The 6,368-nt window shown below is 38.3% G+C and overlaps 1 pseudogene; it reads left to right on the top strand.

Annotated features, from left to right (window-relative positions):
• The first annotated feature begins 2,882 nt into the window (after positions 1-2,882).
• LOC126953460 (putative uncharacterized protein FLJ38264) lies at positions 2,883-4,991 on the top strand (annotated as a pseudogene).
• The last annotated feature ends 1,377 nt before the right edge of the window (positions 4,992-6,368 follow it).

Genomic DNA, 6,368 nt, shown 5'->3' with positions numbered 1-6,368 from the left:
ATAAAACTTTATACTCATTCTCCAAGCCCACAAGTGATCCAATTCTACCAGTACACCAAGGCAAGAACCCCAGGATCAGAAATCCCTCTGTCCTTGTGATAAAGAAGGGGGTCTGATTAAACTGGTTAACACAAGCTGCCTATAGATTGGCAAACTAAGAGAGCACCCTGTAACACACACCCACTGGGGCTTCAGAAGCTGCAAACATTCACCCCTGGATACTGCCATGGGGTCAGAGCCCCACAGCCTGCCTGCCTGTATGTTCCCCTAGAGGTTTGAGCAGCGGGGGACCGAAGAAGCGAGCCACATTCCCATCACACATGCTGCGAGGGGTATAAGGGAATCTTTCCTGATTCAGAAAGAAGGACTGAAAGGACTACAGAAGATAAAGCTGACATTTAGCTTGTTGTCTGTCGCTTCCTGCTATACCGAAACAAATAATGATCTTCTTACCCCAATTCATTCACTGACCATCTGTGAAATGGGAGTGAGAGTACTGCCTTCTTCACAGGCTGCATGTTAGAGCTTAAATAAGATAATACGCTCAAGGAAAAGACCTCTGGAAGCAATAAGTGCTTTACAAGTTTTAGTTGTTCTAACTGAATAACTGAATGTATGCCTCAGCTCTTTTAAACCCTGGCTTAATCATTGAACCATATATCCTCTGTTGTCACCTCACAAATTTGTGTGCCTATTTTTCTTATATGAAAAGTCCCAATTCCAGAATTTTCTATTTCACCATATTTTAGGGCCAAGGTATTTCTTGCCTTCATGTTCAAGCACTAAGAGAAAAGTTTTCAGTGAGGTAGTTAAAGTTACAGATCTACTCATTTTCTATTTTTATCTCAAAGTTTTTTTGTACTCATGGTTCTCTATGTTCCTTTCCCCTAAGATCTTCCTACTAACTTTCAGAAGTGTCTGTCTTCTGGGCGTTTCACACCTTACTGACACTTTCTTTTGCATTCCTTTTAACATTGCTTTTCTTTCCTCTCACTGAGCAGAGGGTCCCTTCAAACAAGGATTCTGTTGATTTTCTTCCTTCCTTGAGAAAATCCATCTGTTTCAGGTCTTTTGCTTTCTTTTTTGGTGAATGATTTACTCACTGACCCCTGGCTGCACCAAATGCCACATTTCTTCCTGTTTTCTGATGGTGACACACTCTAAACCACCCTCTCAGTTGAAAAGCATGAACACTCAAGTGTCTGTTTCCTCTCCAGTTTTCACCAGTCACAGAAAGTACCCTTCTCAATTGCACTAGCTCTGCAGAGTTCTCTCTCCTTTGTCTTCTGTCTTCTAGGGGCTTTTGTTTCCTTATCACATTTAATAAGCTACCATATTTGGTTGTTATATTCTCTGTATTATCTCGGAGGTCTGCCTCTTCCTCTCAATGCCCAGGGGAATACCTGAATCAGATTTTCTCATCTTTGACTAAATAGTCTCTCATTTTCTCATGAGCCACAAGTCCTCATTTTCAAGGTTTTCCATTTTTTTATAAGTTATCTGTATCAGCTTTCCTATCTTCTTATTTGTTCACATTTTCCCGCAGCCTTTCTTTTCACTCTGCAGTCAGTTCCCAGTTATTTATTTGTACGTGGTTTGGAGATCTCTCTCCAAAGCAGTCTGCAAGCTCTATCTGTCTTCTTCATACCCTTTTCCTTTACAATCTCACTGAGAGAACTTTCTCCCACTACGTTATACCTAACTCAATTTGTAGCCTGAAGATAACATCAGTGTTTGTAATTCCACAGCTAAGATTGGGTTAGATCAATGATGTCCAGTAAAACTTTCTCAATGATGCAAATGTCCCATATTTGTGCTCTTCCATATGGTAGCCACTAACACCCACTGGGCACTTGAAATGTGGCTATTGTATCTGGGGTACTGAATTTTTAATTTTCATAGATTTAAATTTAAATAGCTGTATGTGGCTAGTGGATACTCTATTGAACAACAAACTGTAAGTCTAGGCCCTAGAATATCAAATTATACTGTAAGAATTGAGCCCATTGTACATAATATAAACTTTTCAAGGACCTAGGAAATATGTGAGATCTGAAAACAATATTATTGCAAAATTTAAACAAGCCTCAGATTCACAAATAATAAATATTTTGATATAACATAAGTAAATATTATTAAGCATGTTCTGTCCATTTTAAATATTTTAAACTTTTTTTTTTGAGGCAGAGTCTCACTCTGTCTCCCTAGAGTGCAGTGGTGTGATCTCAGCTCACTGCAGCCTTGACCTCCTAGACTCAAGCGATTCTCATGCCTTAGCCTCCTGGGTAGCTGAGATTACAGGCATGGCCCACCATGCCCCAGCTATTTATTTTATTTTATTTTATTATTTTTAGCAGCTGTGTGGTTTCACTATGTTGGCCAGGCTGGTCTCGAACTCCTGACCTCAAGTGATCTGCCCACACCTCAGCCTCTCAATTACAGGCACAAGCCACCATTGCTGGTCATATTTTTAATTTAAAAAAAAAATGAACAAATTGCATTGTTTCCAAATAATTTGTTGTTTATACTTTTCCTTTTCTCAAGAATTCCCAAGTATACATAATAATTGCCAAAAAAATCAAATCATAACTTAAATATGAGTTTCTCATGGCCAAATTCTAGCAAGAACAAAACTACAAAGATGTCTCAAAATTTTTATAGCAATTTACTGTGGTATATTTTTGATGTTTGATGTGATGTGAGGTGAGATGTCTACAAAAGTGCCTAGTCTATGTTTGACTATTACTTACTGTTTTTCTCAACTGTAAGAAGTAGGCCTAAACTTAGCACCCAGTCCATCCCTTTATTCAGGCCTCCTTTTTTTTTTTTTTTTTTTTTTTGAGACAAGGTCCACTCTGTTGCCCAGGCTGGAGTGCAGTGGTATGATCTCACCTCACTGCAACCTGTGCCTCCCAGGCTCAAGTGATCCTCCCACCTCAGCCTCCTGAGTAGCTGAGATTACAGGCACCTGCCACCACACCAGGATATTTTTTGTATTTTTTGTAGAGACAAGGTTTCACTATGTTGCCCACGTTGGTCTCGAACTGTTGGACTCAAGAAATCCACCTACCTGGAGGCCTACTCTTAACATTTTCAGGCAAAGGCAAAAGTATAAATGGAGCCTCCTGCCCCATGCCCACCTTCCTTCCCATCCCACTTCATCCCGGACAAAGAAAAGCCTTGCACTAGTATCTATGTAGAGCTCAGTCCAGCCTCCCTACTTTGCCAAACAATCCTGTGAGTGTTCACCCCTGTGGCTCTTGTCCCCAGGGAGGCTTTGTAAGTAGGGGTGTGACAGCAGGGCCACAGTGGAGCCCTTTAAAGTATGAGGCCTGGGTAGTACCACTCTAACATTTCCATATTTCTATTATAGGATTTAGCACTATCTAAAATATTATTTTGCTTGTTTCATCTACTTTTAAAAAGATTTCTTACCACCACACTAAAAGAATACTCTTATCTATTGTACCTAGAATCACAGGGATTCTTATGCTAGAAGAGGATCTTGCTTATAGCAGATACTAAGTAAATATTTTTTGAAAAAATTAATTATTTTTGATACGTTTTTTTATGAAACGATGGCATTCACATTGGAAAGAATAAAGGCTTTGCAGTTGAATAAACTTAAATTTAATTCTATCTCATCCCATTATTAGCCATGATTTTAGTAGGTGGGGATGAAATTAAAATCCGGCTCAAAGATTTTTTTTATTTTCTCCAAATTTCTATCTTTCAAAATTTTCCTGCCCTAGCGTGCTCTGTATATCAAACTGTGGTTTGCCACCTGATAGTGAGTTGTTAAAACAACTTGTAGTTCCCAAAGTGTGATCTATGGGGCCCTGGGGGTCCCAAGACTTTTCAGGAAATCTATGAAGTCAAAACTGTCATCATAACATTAAGATGCGAGTTGCCTTTTCCATTATGCTGACATTTGCACTAATGGTGGTACCACACTGTACCCAGTATTTATTCCTCACTGCTTTAGTTCACCGTTTCAAAGAAAAATGCCTTTCACTTTAAAATGTCCTAAAAAAACTGAAAAAGTATTATTATTCATCTCTCCTTTAGTATACATCTTTCTAATATTCTTTGTGACAAAATGGGAATAGTGAAGTAAGATGTTATCTTGAGAGAAATTATTCAATTCAGTTGCAAGCTGTACTAGGTACTTTTTTTGTGGGACACCATTTTTACTTTCAAGAATGACTGACTCTATTGTTATGCAGACTAGGATATTTGGCTGAGATTTTCTTTAACATGAACAACGTTATTTTATATCATTTTTGCCCACCAGAAAGTTTAAGTTTCAAGGAAAACTAGAACTTCAAAAACCTTGTATCCAACACTGTGAGCTTGACAGCTTCCCGAAAACTTAATGACTCTTTGGAAGAGATCAATGGTGATATTAACAAATGTGATTTTTAACTATTATATAATGAAGTTTGCAAATATTTGGAAAATCTTCATAACTCAGTGAACCAATATTTTCCAAATGGCCAATGCATGATAATCCAAAATCATACATGGGTAAAAGATCCATTCACAGTACAAGATAAGTCAATTAATTTTAATGAAAATGTACTTGAAGTTTATTGACACAGTTTTAGATTCGATGCTGCAAGTAACTTTTAAGAAAGCTTTGTATGGTCCTCAGCAACTTTTTTTTTTTTTTTTTTTTTTTGAGACGGAGTCTCGCTCTGTCGCCCAGGCTGGAGTGCAGTGGCCGGATCTCAGCTCACTGCAAGCTCCGCCTCCCGGGTTCACGCCATTCTCCTGCCTCAGCCTCCCGAGTAGGTGGGACTACAGGCGCCCACCACCACGCCCGGCTAATTTTTTTTTTTTTTGTATTTTTTTAGTAGAGACGGGGTTTCACCGTGTTAGCCAGGATGTTCTTGATCTCCTGACCTCGTGATCCCCCCGTCTCGGCCTCCCAAAGTGCTGGGATTACAGGCTTGAGCCACCGCGCCCGGCCGGTCCTCAGCAATTTTTAAGGGAGTAGAGTTCCTGAGATCAAAATGCTTGAGAATCACTGATTTAATCAATTGTGACCAGCATTTTGAAAATGAAGTACAAAAGAACATTGTATTTTAATACTATTAAGGTCATATTTTAAATTTATCTTATGTTTTATATTATTATATATTGCATGGGTAAATATAGTTTTTTGAAACCTTTGTTTCAGTTATGCAAACACAAACATACAACATGTGGGTACTAGGGCACAAGATAAAATTTAGCTTTTACTCTTGCAGTAAAAAGGAAAAAAAAATAGATCATCTTTTTTTTATCTTTCTATGCCAAGATACTTGGCACTATATCTGATACCTATACTGACTCAGTAAATATAGAATGAACTGCCTCTTTTCTCTCATTTTCCACATTTTGTATTAGCATATCCTAGCGCTTCTGGCTTCAAAACTTTCATTCAACTTTTCCCCTATAGTACATTCTTTTTTTTTTTTTTTTGAGAAGGAGTCTCGCTGTGTCACCCAGGCTGGAGTGCAGTGGCGCGATCTTGGCTCACCGCCTCCCGGGTTCATGCCATTCTCCTGCCTAGAGTCCATTCTTAACACAGACACTCGAGTAATCCTGTTACCTCTCTTTATTTAGAAGTTTACCTATTTTTGATATCAAGTTCCATCTTCTTTCCATTTGCTCATTCCTTGCTGTCTACCCTGGCCTCCCCCTTGTTCCTAGAACATGCAGGTGTATCACTAGGACTTAGATTTCATTATCATAAATTCTCCATTTGTATCAAGAACAATAAATGATCACCCCATACCATTGTTGCCTTTATCACCTGCTTCCATATACTACACTTTCCATCACTGACATCATGTCTTTTCATGAGGCCTTCCACTATTCCCTTGAACTCTACATTGCCAATTGTACTCATCTTAGTACTGAATCAATGGTAATACTCATGCTTGTCATGAATCACCTTGACTACATGCTAATGAGAGGTTGGCAGAAAGCAGTTAAGAAACTGCTTGCATCTGGATATTTTTTTAAATCAGCTCTCAACATACACCAAGAGGGAAGTTTAGCTGAGATAATATGAAATAGAGTAATAAGCCCAATACTATTTTCTGGAATGAAAAGCAAATTCTTCAGATGCACCAGTTCTAAAACAGACAGTAGGAAAGTTAGAAATGTGGATCAATATTTTAAGGAAACAATTTTAACAAATTATTCTATGTCTAAATTGAGTGAGCTCTGAGATTGTTGATAAACTGATGCTAGGAAAAAAAATGATTAGGGAAACAGAGGTGCTGTCTCTCTAGTCTTTCCATCACATCAACCAAATTCTCAAAGTTCTTATTATTAATATTTTAAAAGCAACTGTATTAGGGTGTTCTTGCATAGCT

This window comes from Macaca thibetana, chromosome 4 (genome assembly GCF_024542745.1).
Source record: "Macaca thibetana thibetana isolate TM-01 chromosome 4, ASM2454274v1, whole genome shotgun sequence".
Taxonomy (NCBI): domain Eukaryota; kingdom Metazoa; phylum Chordata; class Mammalia; order Primates; family Cercopithecidae; genus Macaca; species Macaca thibetana.
The sequence above is the reverse complement of the archived record's forward strand: the minus strand, read 5'-3'. Positions and strand labels throughout refer to the sequence as shown.